The sequence below is a fragment of the Mchenga conophoros genome, linkage group LG1 (assembly GCF_057382185.1).
Source record: "Mchenga conophoros isolate Kocher_MC1m ecotype Shallow Benthic linkage group LG1, M_conophoros_male_GT1.1, whole genome shotgun sequence".
In the NCBI taxonomy this organism is placed as follows: domain Eukaryota; kingdom Metazoa; phylum Chordata; class Actinopteri; order Cichliformes; family Cichlidae; genus Mchenga; species Mchenga conophoros.
The window spans coordinates 43,182,311-43,197,888 of NC_140526.1; positions in this window are offsets into that span (position 1 = coordinate 43,182,311).

Consider the following 15,578-nt stretch of genomic DNA (forward strand, 5'->3'; position numbering starts at 1 on the left):
AGTTGTGTATTTTTTCTTTGTCACGTATCTCTAGGGGAAATAGTGTTTTGTTTTTTTGTTTTTTTCATCATTCACTCTAGTACATGGGACTGCCATGTGGAAGTACACTGGGAGGACAAGCATCCATTAGCCTTTGTTTTTTAAGGCACCACTCAACTAACTAAAAAAGAATCTGTGATTTTGTCTATAATTATTGTTTGCTAATAGTTCAGCAAATTAAGCAGAGATTCCCAGAACTTCCTCTCCCCAGACACCACCTCCAGCCGTTCTAGTGGAACTACAAGGTTTTCCCAAACTGGCTGAGAGATGTAATCTCCTCCCAGGGGACTCTCCGCATGGGATATGCCTGGAACACCTCACCTAGGAGGTGTACAGGAGGAATCCTGGTCAGATGCCCAAACCAAATTGACTGGCACCTTTTGATGTGGAGCAGTTGTGGATCTATGCCAAGCCCCTTCCAAAAGACTGAACTTGTCACCAGTTGATAAGCTAATGCTGTAAGATTACTGTAAGATAAGTTTAATTTTAATAGGCAGTTTGGTGGTTAAAATGCATGTCGGCACGTGAAAACAATACAGAAGCAGCCATAGAGAACTGGTTCTCCAAAATTGCTCTGCTAGTAATAGCAGTTAACCATTCATTTTTATCTGCTTATCCAGTGCAGGGTCGGAGCGTATCCATTATAATAGGGCAATGTGCTGCTGTGCTAACAGACAACCATTCACACCTAGGGCCAATTTAGAATCACCAGTTAATCTAACCTCACTCAACGTGTGTCTTTGAACTACCAGATGAAGTCGGAGTACCTGGAGAGAACCTGTCACGGTTCTGGGTCATTATGATCCAGCATTTTTAGTTCTTATGTTTTGGTTTAATTTTGGATTGTACTCTGATTCTTGTGCTTTGCTGATTATTATTAGAATTCTATGTTTCTGTTTATTCTTGTTAAGGGACAAGGTTAGGTTTGTGTCTCATGTTTAGTGTAGGTTTAGTTCTGTGTCTAGTCTGTCTTTGTGTAGCTGTTTCTTGTTTCCTGTTTTATTGTGAAGGTCTGTGTCTCATGTGAGTGTATTCAGTTTTGCCTCCCTTGTCTCGTCAATTACTTCCAGCTGTGTTCCCCACCTGTGTGTAATCTTCCTGTGTTCTTCTGTGTGTATTCTCATGTACTAGTCGCTGGTCCGTCTGTTAACCTCCCGTCTATCAACTGTGAATCTACTGTGTGTTTACCCTGCCGTCCACCTTCCTATGCCTCCATTCATCCTCCTTCATGTTCATGTTTGCTGTTCAGTAGTTTAGTTTCTCAGTATAGATTAGTTTTGTTCCGTTTTGCCTTTTCCACCTCGTGCTCTGTTCTACAATAAACCACCTTTGCATCTCAGCGAGTGCCTGCACTTGGATCCTCATTTAATCCCTCACACGGCTCATCCCACTCGCCGTGACAGAACCTACATAGACATGGGGAGAACCTGCCAACTCCACATAAGAAGTGTTAGATTATTCTGTTATTATATGTTACCTTATATATGTAATCAAAATAGTTGAATTAGAATACTGCTGTAGATCACATTATACCCTTTAATATAGAGTGTGTGAGCTGTATGTAGTTTAGTTCTCGTTATACTTTTGAGTTAACAGAACATATTCACATATTAGTTCATTAGATAAATGTGCATCACTCTGTATCCTTGATCTGCTGGGAATGTGTTACACTGTTTTCTTGACATGCTTAATTGTTGAATCATGAAGAGAAGATTGTAAGCAGGAGACTCTGTGTCTAAGACAGGGGAGATAGACAGACCACATTCCATACCCCCACCTTACAGAAAGCAGAGAAACAACTGCCGAGGTCATAACTTAGGCGCTGTAACAGAGAAAGAATGTGATGTTTTGGCTTTTACGACTAGCTGGGGGCCACTAGAGAGCAGTGTTGGTCAAGTTACTTGAAAAAAGTAATCAGTAACTAATTACTGATTACTCCCCCAAAAAGTAATCCCGTTACTTTACTGATTACTTATTTTCAAAAGTAATTAATTACTTAGTTACTTAGTTACTTAGTTACTTTTTAAAAACACGATTTACAACCTGAAGAGGTGATAAAGTGATGGATCTTTCAGCCCAATTCTACTTTTTCTACATAATCCATCATACAAAATGTAATCAAATGGAAAAGTCCCTTTTTAAAACTTGTTTTATCAGTTTTAATCTTTTAACTTTATGCATCAAGCAAAACATTTAATTACATGCAACATTCTCTGACTTGAATAAATTAGTTTAACATTTAAACCTATTTTCTACACATTCCAGCACATAAAATAAAATATTTTTTGTGTTTTCACTCACTCTTTCAAACAGATGCAAGTAAAACACAGCAGAAAATAAAGTCAAAGACTCAGCGGTCCTTTTGCTCTATTTTCACCTGTAAAGCAGGAGCAGGGTAGGCGGAGGGTTACCCTGGTGCAGGTGTGCTGCGGTCAGTTGAAGAATCCGCGCGAGTGTCTCTGTGAGTTTCCCATCACGTCGTAGCTACTCGGTGCTTGCTCGGAAGTTTAGGGGTTTTTTTCGCTGTAAAAAGAAGTTTTCTTCCCACGCACGATGGACGCTAATGTTTTTGTCACTTTTTATGGAATCAAACTCAAAGTAAGGTCAGTACTTCCACACTTTAAACGCTGCACGCTCATACTCTCTCCCGCACTCGATATATTATCCATTGTTGATCTGCACACAGCTGCTGTCACCAACGTCGCACTTGCTTACGTCACTGTCATGAGACATTCTCGCAAAAAAAATCACGGTTTTAGTAACGCAGTAACGCAGCGTTCCTACGGGAAAGTAACGGTAATCTAATTACCAATTTTGCAATAGTAATCCCTTACTTTACTCGTTACTTGAAAAAAGTAATCAGATTACAGTAACGCGTTACAAGTAACGCGTTACTGCCCATCTCTGCTAGAGAGTATAAAAAGCTGAGCAACCCGTCACCATTTTGAGACATGTGCCTGACCCTCTGGTAGCATCTCTCCCGTCCGGACGTTGTAATGCTCTGACTGTTGAATTGTATGGAAATAAATGATTGTTGATTGAGCATAAATACACCGAGTATTGTCCTTCCTTCAGCCCAAAGATTCAAAGAATTGGGAGATTTCAACAGAAGCGTGTGGAACCCAGGACCTTCTTAGTGTGAAACAACAGTACTAACCAATGGAACACCCTGTTGTCACCTGGTTATTGGATCTGAGTTTGTTTCTATACTTGCGTTCGTAGTCCCCTAATCAACTTGTTTAGCATATAGTGGTGTTGTGGGCACCTGTGGCCACCCTTTGTTTCCACCCCTGGTACAGCCAAGCATAATCCTTCTAGGCTTACTGATGTTTGATTAAATGTAATACTTAAACACTCTGTTGTACAATAGTAAATTAATCAAGAGACAAAGAACATATGTATGGTTAGACATTCCCAGCTGTCACTAAGCAAGAGGCAGGGTACACCTGTTCTTCACGCCTGTGACCTATTCAGAATCACCGGTTAACATAACTTAATGCTTATCTTTGGACTAGGAAGCGAGCGAGAGTACTCAGAGAGAAGCCGCACAGACGAGGTGAACATACAAACTTCACACTGAAAGGCCCCAATGGGACTTCATGCTGTGAGGCAACAATGCTAACCGCTGCACAACTGTGTAATGATGCAAGCTGAAGTATAATAACAGAAATTTGGCAACAGTCTGTATTACGCTTTTTCCAGCATTATTTTTTTTCCATCTTATTATTTTTTTCTCCCAAAGCCTTAGCTGCTTGATTGTAAAAATCGCCTCTCACACGGTGATGTGTTTGTTTTCCTCTGGCTATAATAAAACACAAAATGGAAAAAGAGAATACGTAGCCCTTTTCTGACCCCCTCTTTTCCCCATAATTTTTGCATGGTCTGGAATAAGTTTGATCACATTAAATACTGCTTAATATTGTTGACACATTTATCAGGTTTGTGCCATCTGTCTCTTCGCGCCATGATGGGAACACGCCAACGAGTTCGGCCAGGCGTTTCAGCACCTGACACATACTGATGCCTTAGTATTCAAGTGTCTTGCCGGAGTATTTGGCTTATTGTTACCTTCATCTTCACCACGCTCTAGTCTGTCCTGGTGAAAAGAGAAAAGACACAATAATATGCTCTGGTCAGACAGAGAAATTGCCTCTCTAAGGAGACGACGTCCAGTCAGTCTCACAAAGGAAGGTTCTTCTGAGTATTTTCAAGAGGCGCCTCTGTCCAGTCTTTTTTGTAGCGTAAATCCCCAGCGTCTTATACTGATCAAAGGCCGGTCCCTCTGTTTCTTCCTTTTTAAAAAAAATAAGAATAAAGTAAATCCATTCTCACTACATGCTCTGTCTGACTCTTTGAAGCAAACATCTTGTGGTCACACAATAGGATATGAAGTGATACCACAGCCTTTAAGGCAGTTTTGTTAAATAGTGGCAAGATAAACATGGAGTCCAAACCCTTATGAAATATGCATCTTTCCACAGGGATATGGGGCATGTCTATAAAAACATGATGCGTGTAGCAAGTGCCAGAACATGAGAATCCACCAGTGGGCTTATTTTCTCCATTTTTATAATATGAATATAAATGTTCTTTACAAAATGTTTCATCTGATACAGCTCTGCTCCCGCTTAAGGAAAAAAAAACTGCAGTCAGCACTACAACCCTACATCTTTTATTTATTTATTCATTAAAGGACTTTTTGAATGAATTTCTAAACTCTGAAATGGAAGAACATTACAAAATTACATTACAGCCAGTGACATCCATTAATTGCTTGTTTTGTTCTTCCTACCGTCTAAAACTGAACTCACCTGTAACAGTACACAAATATTAATTTGAAAGCTTGCTGGTTGACTTTTTGATCAATTTTAGGAGAAGTTGTTATAAAGGGAGTGAGGGCTACAGTGAACGAGTAATTACTTTTATATAATGTGCTTGAATATGATTTATTTTCACATGCCTATTCCACCTGGTGTAGTGCAGCAAGAATAGTTTTTTCTCATTGACTTGAATTAATTTTTGTTCTGTATGACTTCATCAGTCTTGCACAGTTATGTGGTGGAATTTGACCGACTCTTCCTTAAAATGTTGTTTCACTTTGAGGTTTCCAGGCATTCGTTTCAGGTTCTGCTATAGCTTTTCAGTCGTGCTGACGTCTCCACTTTCTCATTGCAGCAGTGGTTCTTTTCTTTTCTAGACATTCTGTTGTAGACTTGCTGGGATCACGGCCCTTTTATATTGGTGAGAAAATAAGTGAGGCAAGGCTGAGCTATGGACACATGCAGAGGAGGGATAGTGGATACACTGGGATGTTGATTATGGAGCTACCAGGCAGGAGGTCCATGGATGTAGTGACGAAGAAGAACATGAAGAAGGCTCATGTGACAACGGGATAAGGTATGATGGAGGCTGCTGTGGCAACTGTAAAGGATGCAGCTGAGAGTAGAAGAAGAAGTAGAAGCTTGTCCTCTCACATAGCCTTGTTTTAGCCAAACTTTAGCTGTCAGACAGCCTCACGTTTGACTTTGGAATACTTTCCTATACGGAAAATTTCACGGTCGAGTCAATGAGTGGAAGGTGCCCCGCTCCTGTGGCAGCAAAACAAGCTCAAATCATCATAATCATCATAATTCCACCACCGTGCTTCTGTGTTTGCTCATCTGTGTTTGCTCACACGTTGTGTTTGGGTTTCTCCAAATGTGGTTCTGTGAATTATAGCCAGACTTATTGCAGAAGTCTTGCAGTTTTGATGCAAATTTGCAAACCCAAGCTGAATGATAGACACCAACAAACTGCTAGAACTACGGCTTTTATACAGCTGTTCACACTTTCTGATAATCAATTAATCAAGTGTATTTGATTAGCAGTGACTGACCGATACTTATAAAACAAGCTAGAGTCTATCAGGGTATTTCTTAACGTTGTTTGTTATTCAACAAATATTCAACTTTTCACTGCAGGGCTGAACTGGGATATGTGCCAAAATTGTCCTGGTGGAAAATTGCAGAGCTCACACCCGGTCCACACACTACAATTACACACAGGCGAAAACACACATGTGAAAGCAGCTTGCGAATCGTGAACCATGAAGAACAAAACAAAACATGCAACACATGTTCAGATCAGATATGTCATATGTTTCTGACAGCATATTATATCTGCATTCTGTCTAGTTTGTGACACATAGAAGGGCTCCCCAAGTATATATCCTTTAGCCCACCCCTCAAAAACAAAAGGAAGCAGGACAGTCTTTCAGCAGACGTCACATTTGATATGAAACAGTACAGCAGGAAATTCTCATTTTGATTTGTTATTAATCCAGTTTCTGTTTTTCTAAATGAAACATACAAGTACATTAACTTTTTTTTAAGAATAAAAAGCAACAACATTGCACTAGTATACCATCTGTCACGTTGCTTAGACTCCCATTTGGCTAACTGACAAAGCAGCAGCTGGAGATCACCGGTTTTAATTATAGATCTGTTTTTTTCCGTGCCCGGGAAACCAATTAAGGCATGCGGTGCACACCCGCCACAGTGAGGCTTTGATACATGCCGGTGCATGCCGTTTCTCAGCAATCTTGCACTGACCAGTGTTTATCAGGAAGATGTCCTCATGACAAGATTTCTAATTGGAGACACCATTAACTGATGTTATGAGTTATCGGCCCCTGTCAGGATTCTCTGTGAAGCTAATGTCTGCTCAGACTGTCTTTGCCAAAGTTTAATAAGAGATTGTTTTTAATTTGCCTTTAAATTCCATAACTTACAGTACAAATGATCAAATCATTCAGCGCACCCAATCACAGCCCAGGCAGAAATTATGTGAATATACATTTCTTCTTTAGGATCTCAATAACTTGAAATAAAGTAACAAGCACCACAAAAGTCACAGACTTTATTTGAATACTACAGCATGCAACAGAAGTGCAGATGTTCTGATATCGTTTCCTTAGATTGTAGAGGTCAAAGTAATTAGAGAGATTCACATGAAAACAATTATTTATTTAAACATTTATGAAAACCCAGCTGGCGATAATGACTGCCTGAAGTCTTTGATGCCCTCTCAGTCAGACATTCACTGTAGCTCCTTCTTGTCGTGGGGTCTTTCTCCCTTTAGTTATGTCTGTAAGTTTGTGGGCTGACTCTCGGCTGGACTGAGATCAAGTGATCAACTTGACTAGTCAAGTCAATCGGAGGTGATGTTTCGGGTCATTAGCTGTTGCTTTGCTTCCTTTTACTTTCCTCTCTCCTTCACTTTCAGGTTGAATTGTAGTTTATCATCCCACAGAGCTTCACTGCTGAACTCTATCCAGCTCTTTCTTCTTTTTTCGGGGTGGAGGTGGGGTGGGGGGTATGTTTATGTGTACTGTAACCTGGCCTTTCATTTTCTGAGGCTTACCAGAGGTTTTCATCTTGTGTTGCATCCTCAGAGCTTCTGCTCATGAACTATTCTGTTGGTTGTTGACAAAGCAGCGTGTTCCCCTGCATCCCGGAGAGCATCCCTGACTTGCTGAGCACTCACAAAGGGCTTTTTCTTTAGCACGCAAACACCTCTCTGCTCCTTGACACTTAGACCCCCGGAGAGCAGTCATTTTGGTTTTCTACCTTAGACCCCCGCGGAGTCATCATTTTGCGTTTCTACCTTTAAAAGCCGGAGAGCAGTCAGTCAAATGCTGGAGTCATTCATATGTATATTAGGTCGTTACCTAGGAATTCTGGAGGGAGGGGAGTGGGGGTGAGTGATTGAGGGGGTGGGGGAGTGGAGTGTTTCAGTTTGCCATCTTAGGGAGAAATCAACACATGTCCTTTGTATGTCCTTTGTTGCTGACACTTATTGATGAAAACAGTACAAAAAACCAACCATTTGTACACATATTTACAAATAATGATAAAAAGTGAGTGAGTACATTTCAACATTTTCACGGCAACTGGCCAGCGCCGTGTTCCTTTGCGGACAGTGTACTCCCGAACCATCTGGTCCATCACATCCACGCCACACTTTGTTTTGTTGTAAAGGGTGACAGTGTTTGGCTTCCTTTTGGTAGTGTTATCAGTCTGAACCACGCTGTGCATGCTGCTAAGAATATAGACTGTCTTCTTCCGTTTGGCCGCATACGCCGTCAGCGTGGCAGCAGAGGTTGAAAACACCTAAGAAATAAGATAAATTGTTATTTCCATAGCCCTTTTACACACAATGAAACACATAAACATAGAACCACAAAAGACCTGCAACATACCTGAGTGGTGAATTCATTGCGATCTGTCTGTCTAGTGGATTGAGGAATTTCCCTGCGAATCTTGTTGACTGTGCCGAGGATGGTGGTTTTCCGTCCAAGAAGTTTTTGCGCAAGTGAAAGCGATGTGAAGAAATTGTCCGTGGTAACATTTCTGCCCTTGTCTAGGAATGGTTCCATCAGCCTCATTACTACATTTTCAGAAAGTCTCTCCCCAGTGGGACGATTGGGGTCCTTGCCAAGATATGGGAAGACATTGCAAATGTACTTGGATTTTAGGTCGCAGGCCACCCAAAACTTGATCCCAAACTTGTCCGGTTTACTTGCAATATACTGCAGGAAACAGCACCGAGTCTTTGATGGGAAAAGCTGTTCATCAACGGTGATATGTAGACCAGGGTTGTAGCACGTGATGCAGTTGGTGACAAATGATCCCCACACACTGGAAATTGCAGCGAACTTATCAGTCTTTGCTCGATCACTGCGGGTGGACTTGTCATCAAAGCGTAGGTGTTGCATGATGTCTTGGAAGCGGTTTCGTGCCATAGTTCCAATTATCTGTGGGTTTCCCAGGTTTGCTGACCAGCAGTCATTTAGAGATGGAACCCTGTTAACCCCCCGCAAGATGACAATTGCAATAAATGCCATTAGTTCAGGGAGGTCCATGAACCAATGAACATGCTCCATGCACCACTCAGCAGGCCATTTGTAAATATGTGTACAAATGGTTGGTTTTTTGTACTGTTTTTATCAATAAATCTCAGCAACAAAGGACATACACCCATGTGTGTTGATTTCTCCCTAAGATGGCAAACTGAAACACTCCAAGTTGGTGACTTTTGGAGATTTATTTCCCTGGATGATTGAGAATGCATCAAGATGAAACACAAAAGGAAGTTCACAGCTTTTAGCAGCTCCCCCACCCCCTCAATCACTCACCCCCACTCCCCTCCCTCCAGAATTCCTAGGTAACGACCTAATATACATATGAATGACTAGCCAATTTAGCTTCCACTTCCACCATTTGACTGCTCTCCGGGTTTTATAGGTAGAAAGGTAGAAGCCTGGGGATGCTAGTGTTGACGAGACTCGCATTCAAACTTGTGTGTGTGAAAAAAACAAATGCAGGAAAATTTTGCTGACAACTTTCCTGTTACTTTTGAAACTTAGCCAGTTTAGTCACTGTGTATTTTGAAAAACTGTATATCTCAGATGGCTTTTTTCCCCTTTGACACTATGGCACTTCAGTGTAGTATCCACTGTTTAGTTCAAACTGAATGTGATCAATGGATGAAGGTCAAAAGTGGACTGTATGTTTGTATTCACATGTCCTACAGCTTATATAGAAATACATAATTCTTTAATTTCTGATTTTCTATCTTCTTTAATTACCAAACATATAGAAATACTTCTTGAGAAACACATTTATTTATTTTTTTGCATTTTTATCAACGAGCTTGATACCGCTCTCCTATCTCAATGGTAAATCCGGAGCTGGAAACAGGCAGATGTTTAAAGCTCATTCATTAACATGTGTCTGTGTAGGTTCTCATGCTTTTCTTCTCCTTTCAAGCCAAATAAAAATGTCAAAAATTAGTTGTTTTTTAAGGATGCTGTAATGTTTCCTGGAGTCTCCAGGAAGTAACTGTGCAAAGCCAAGAAAAAGTGTGGCACAGAACCCTGCAGTTAAAATAAATTGTTGTTCCGACACTTTGGTTTTTAAGCAGATTAAGCAAACATGATGTAACATGTTAATCACGGAGCTTTAGAGCCGTTTTTGCTGGTAGGCAGATTTAGTTTTCTTTCTGCTGTTTGTTTTCAGCTTTTATGCTAGGCTAACCTAACCGGCTGCTTGTGTAGCTTTCAATGATGAGTTATGTGGATTGCAATTTCAGTCATAGCAAATAAGTCAGCGCCTTCCTGTAGCCACTCTGGTGACAGATCAGACATAAGATTCATGATTGGACACGTACACATAATGTCATCCTGCTGGAAGGGGCCTCAGATCGGAAGTGTGCAGCATGTATTGTCCTGATGGGGCATTTATAAACATGATTATTTCATTTTAAGGAATTGATGCTTAAAAAAGGGCGCCGAAAATGTAAATACGAGAGAGAGAGTTTGCTTACAAGAAGAATACACACGGTATACACAGAATAACAAAAAAAATAATGTTTGGTATGTGGCAGCTGTTAGCAGAGTGTGAGCAGCAGATCAGCAACATATTTCTTATTGAAGTCACTGTTGTCTACGATCTTTAAATCCTGTATTTTTCCCCCTAGATTGCTCTGCTCTGCTTTTCTTCTCTGATTCCGCTATTGTCACTGAGGTTTTATCCAGCTGTATTACCTCTCTCTTCTTTTTCCTTTTTACAAAGTGAAAATGTGGGGGGTTTGCAAATTGAGGTGTTGGAAGCAAGAAGAAGTAATTTCTGAGTATTGATCAGTGACTCTGCAAAACCCCAACGGAGTGTTTATAAAAGGGCGAAAACCTAACTTTTGTGCACTGCTGAATAACAGCAGTGAAAAATGAAGTTGGCTGAAACATCAACACGGCAACATGTAGAGACTTAAGGGGTTTATTTGCACCTGTTAAGCTCACTTGAGACTGAAGCGGTTTCCTAATCTGAATAATTACAGAAGTAGACGGAATAATTGGGCAGTCAGGCGAAGCCTCTTCAATTAGCTGATTGGCCCCTTGACATTCATGGAGCTGCACTGATGACACTGAGGACAGTTCAGCTAAAGATGTCTTTAAGTCTGGATTTTTAATTGGTCACAGCTTTCCTCTTTCTCTGGTGTGATGTCTGTTAGTATCAGTTATTTTATCAAATGATTTCACTTTAGTTCCACGAGCTGTGAGCGGCTCATAATTCATCACAGGGGATTTTTTTAGGAAAACCTGAGTCTGCTCCTGATCGCTGTGAAGGACCTTTTAGTAAAGAAGCTATTAAACCAAATCTAATATCTCTAAAGCCGGTTTTAGTTTTAATGCACCGACCTTTAATTGAAACGGCTAGCTGCTGCTCGATCACAGGGACTGATTGGAGCCATAATACAACACTATTAAAGCTGCACTCTTCTCTCTCTTTCCTTATTAGGAACAGGGCTGCGTTTGATCCCTCCTTTTTCTTCCTGTGCACTGGTTTAACTTCCGCAAGCCCCCCCCCCATATTTTGGCCCGCCCTGCTCTACTTGATGCACAGGCCTTTTGAAGTATTCACTGCTAACCATTCCGTCTTATTACCTGCGTATCCAATGAGATATACAGTGCCAGGGGGCTCCCTGCTATGCAGCTGCAGTGGGAGTATGTATGTGAGATGAGAAAACTGAAAACCCTCCTTTTATTTGATTAATCTTTTTCATAACGCAGTCTTCTGTGTACGCTCATCTGGGCAGCATTGCGCCGGTTGATCCTTCTCTAAGTCTAAGCCCGTTTCACACAAGTTACATTAGCCATATTGAAGAGGCAGGTGAACATGGCAGTGATTCAAACACGGGACTGTAACGGGAAGATGTGGGATCAGAGGTGGTAGAAGAGGATGAGCTAGAAGGAGGAGGTTGATGTAAAAGGGAGGGCTAATGGGGCAAAGGGTGAGATAGTAGTGATAGCAAGGGAAGCAAAGAAAATTGGATAGACAGGAGGGCGATGAAAAAATGATAGATGCGTGTGGGGAAAAGAGACAGCTAATGATCGAAAGAGAGGGAGGTAGGAGGAGGATGCTGGGGTGTAACAGAGCTGGGGGGCTTAAGGGAATGAGGTGTTAATGATCGGAGTGGGTGAGGAGGAGACGAGAGGTAAATGTGTGAAAGACGGGAAAGAGCAGCACAATTAAGAAACAAGGAATCAAAATGTCAGTGAATTCGTCTGGGAGAAAGAGTGAGACAGCAAGACAGATTGAAGGAGTGCAAAGTGGTTTATGGGTGACCTCGGTGTGTGTCGATGCAGCTGGAGCGTGAACACACGTTAACACGAACACCTGTGAAGACTCGAGCTCGGAGGCTGAGACAACAATGTGAGCACATACATGACTGAGAGAACTGCATGTTTTCATTTAAAAAGTGGCAAGAAATAATTAATATTGCACCCAAAACTGTTTCCCAGTGCTCAAGCATTAAACAAAACTTGACATTTGGAAAACTAGAACAAGCAAAAACGTTCCTTTCTGATGTGACTGTGGTTATAAAGGCCTTAAGTCAGGGGTGTCCAGCTCATTTAGTTCATTTGTCAGTTGCATACAATCCAGTTTGATCTCAAGTGGCTCAGCTGAATAAAATCCTTGCATAAAAACTTATATAAGACCTAAAACTTTTCTTTCATGGCAAAGAAATGTAAGTGCACTGGAAATACTCATGTTAACTGAACCATCTGTTTTCAAATGGATGATGTCATTAGGAAAATAAAAGCAGTTTCAAAAATCTGTCTCACTACATGTACGTTAGGCTTTGCAGATACTAGAGATGGACCGATCCGATATTACGTATCGGTATCGGTCCGATACTGACCTAAATTACTGGATCGGATATCGGAGAAAAATAAAAAATGTAATCCGATCCATTAAATATCACGAAAGCACCTCACAAAACTTGCAACACGCCGTAACTCGCCTCAGAACGTCGGAGCAGTATGCATCACGTGATAGAGCAGCTGTGGCATGCGGGACCTGTCGGTGGTCTGGATAGCATTTGGAGCTTCGCTAGCAACCTGGCATTTCATCTCCGACAAAGTTATCCCCGAGAGAAGTAAAGCAAGTGTGTAAGTCCATCTCTGAATGTTTGTAAAGCATTCCTGCGTTAAGCTTAACAAGCGACTGCCTCTCCGGCTGCTACTTCAATCATGAAACTGCTTAACGATCAGCTGATCGGCTTTTCTGTCGTGAGTCCGTGTCTCTTCTTTGTTTTTGGCCCACTTTGCACCAGAAAGAGGAAACCAGCGGCTGAACAACAGCAGCACGTTTAAGCTTGATCAGCTGTTGTTAGAATGTATTTAATATTACTTTCTACTCGAGGATCTTTTTCTACGTAGCTGACGGCTGGTAACTGTGCAGGGGCGGATCTAGCAAAGTTTAGCCAGGGGGGCCGATAGGGCATTAACAGGGAAATGGGGGCACAAAGACATACTTTTCTTTCTTATTCTCATTTAAAATGTCTAGCTTTTAATAAATAATTATCTGACACCCAAAGTTTTAATTTGATGTAAAATGAATAGAAGTCAATTACTGTACATAGTGACTATTAAGTCTAATATATATACCCTAGTAAGCTATAGTACATTTTCCTTTGGGAAGGTACCATCTGTGCAGTCTGCAATTTTGATGAAGAAAGATGTTGAATCTATTTAATATTTCTTGAAAAATAATTGATTTCTGTGCATTTTTTTTTCACACTGCATCAAATTAAGGTTGATTACGTTGATTAAGCATCATGAGGTGGAGCGTGAGGGGTGGTTCCCTATTTTTTATTTATTTATTTTTGTTGTTGCTGGGAGTTGGAACCCTATTAGTTAGGTTGCTTAATATTTACGCTAAGTACTCTTTAAAATACCAGAATAGGGAGGATGGTGTAGGTCTAAGTTTATTAGATTGATCAGTATTGCTGAACTATGAAATATTTTTTTTGTATACAGGTATAACAGAATAGCTTTAGTGTAGTTGTTGTTTTAAACTTGAGTATGAACTTGCAGACTTGCAAAATGCAGCAAGATATTTTAAAAAACAGTTTTGTTGATTAAAAAACACTATATCGGATTCATATCGGTATCGGCAGATATCCAAATTTATGATATCGGTATCGGTATCGGACATAAAAAAGTGGTATCGTGCCATCTCTAGCAGATACCAGTGGCTGTTTAAAGGTGCAAAGCATTCACATTGTTAGTATTCTGGAACTGAACAACAGTAGTATTTAACATTTTATATATTTTCTGAATTGCCATATGGTGCCTTTCTACGCTTATAGAGTAATTCACAGTAATAACCGTGAATTTTATTTGGCAACTTTACAAAGTGAGATTAGACTCTTTTTGTGGGCAGATTCTGTTCTAATAGCCCTGCCTTCAAGACTCTTAATTTAAAGGCTCATACATTATTCATATCAGCCAAGACAATATTGTACTCAACAAGGTTGTTTCAGAAATACGAGAGAGTACTAACAGAAAGTCCAACAGGCCAGGAAATGCAAGCTGCTGATGATAGCTGCATCTATTTTTATTGTCATTGCTAAATCACAGAAGGGAGAAAACGACAGAATTCCCTGTGTTCCTTAAGCCTTTATAGCCTTCTACTACTACTCTTTACCAGGAAACAAGCATTCATGAAACTAATTAGCGGATCAATTCAATTCAGCTTTATTTATATAGTCTCAAATCTTAAATAGTCACCTCAAGGTGCTTTATTATTGTAAAGGCCCTACAATAATACAGACGAGACCTTATGACTAAGCCCTTGGTGACAGTGGGAAGGAAAAACTCCCTTTCAACTGGAAGAAACCTCCGGTAGAAACGTGCTCAGGGAGGGGCAGCCCTCTGGCGTGAGTGGTTGGGGGGTGAGGGGAGGGAGACAGCAGAAAAGACGCGCTGCGGAAAGAAGCCGTGGAATCATTTGATATGATCGCAGCTATGCTGGCAGTGATTTTCAACACACGTCGGAGTAGATTTGTTTTGGGGGATTGTGGTATGTGGAGCATCCGTTACTGTAAATGTGTGGAAATGCAGCCTCATGAGAGCGGCCCGCTGCTTAACAATGTTCTGATTGATTCAGCTAGCCGGTTTATTTGTCACCTCTCCTTCCCTCTCCTTTCTTTGTTGACAGACTCTTATTATTTCCATCTTGCTGCCCACCCTCCCTCCTCCCTGTGCCTCTCCGTGTTATATCTCCTGTCTCCTTGTTGTGTTTGTCGTAATGCTTCCTGCCACTGCATTTTGTCATGCGGTTCTCACGAGACAATCTTTGTTGCTCTTTCTACCCGTTGCCCCTTTAACTCCCTCGGTGCTCTCTCTCCTCCCCGCCGCTTGCTTTCCATTAATAATTTGATATGCCTCTCCTGGTCTGTAGGCTTGTTCTCATTGGTCTCTAGTTCTCTCTCCTTCACTTCTGATTTGTTATGCCACTGCCATTCCTTCGTACACGTCTCATTGGTCACTGTCTGAGCTTTCTATTACCCTCTCTCACTCCTCTCTCACTCTTTACTCCTTCCCTATGTTGTTTGATCTCATACTTTCGCTGTTAGAGATTTGTTTCTCCCTGCAGCGTGCTGCTAAGGTGTTTTATTTTTTTTTATCTGGAAAGCCTTTATCAGCTGAGCAC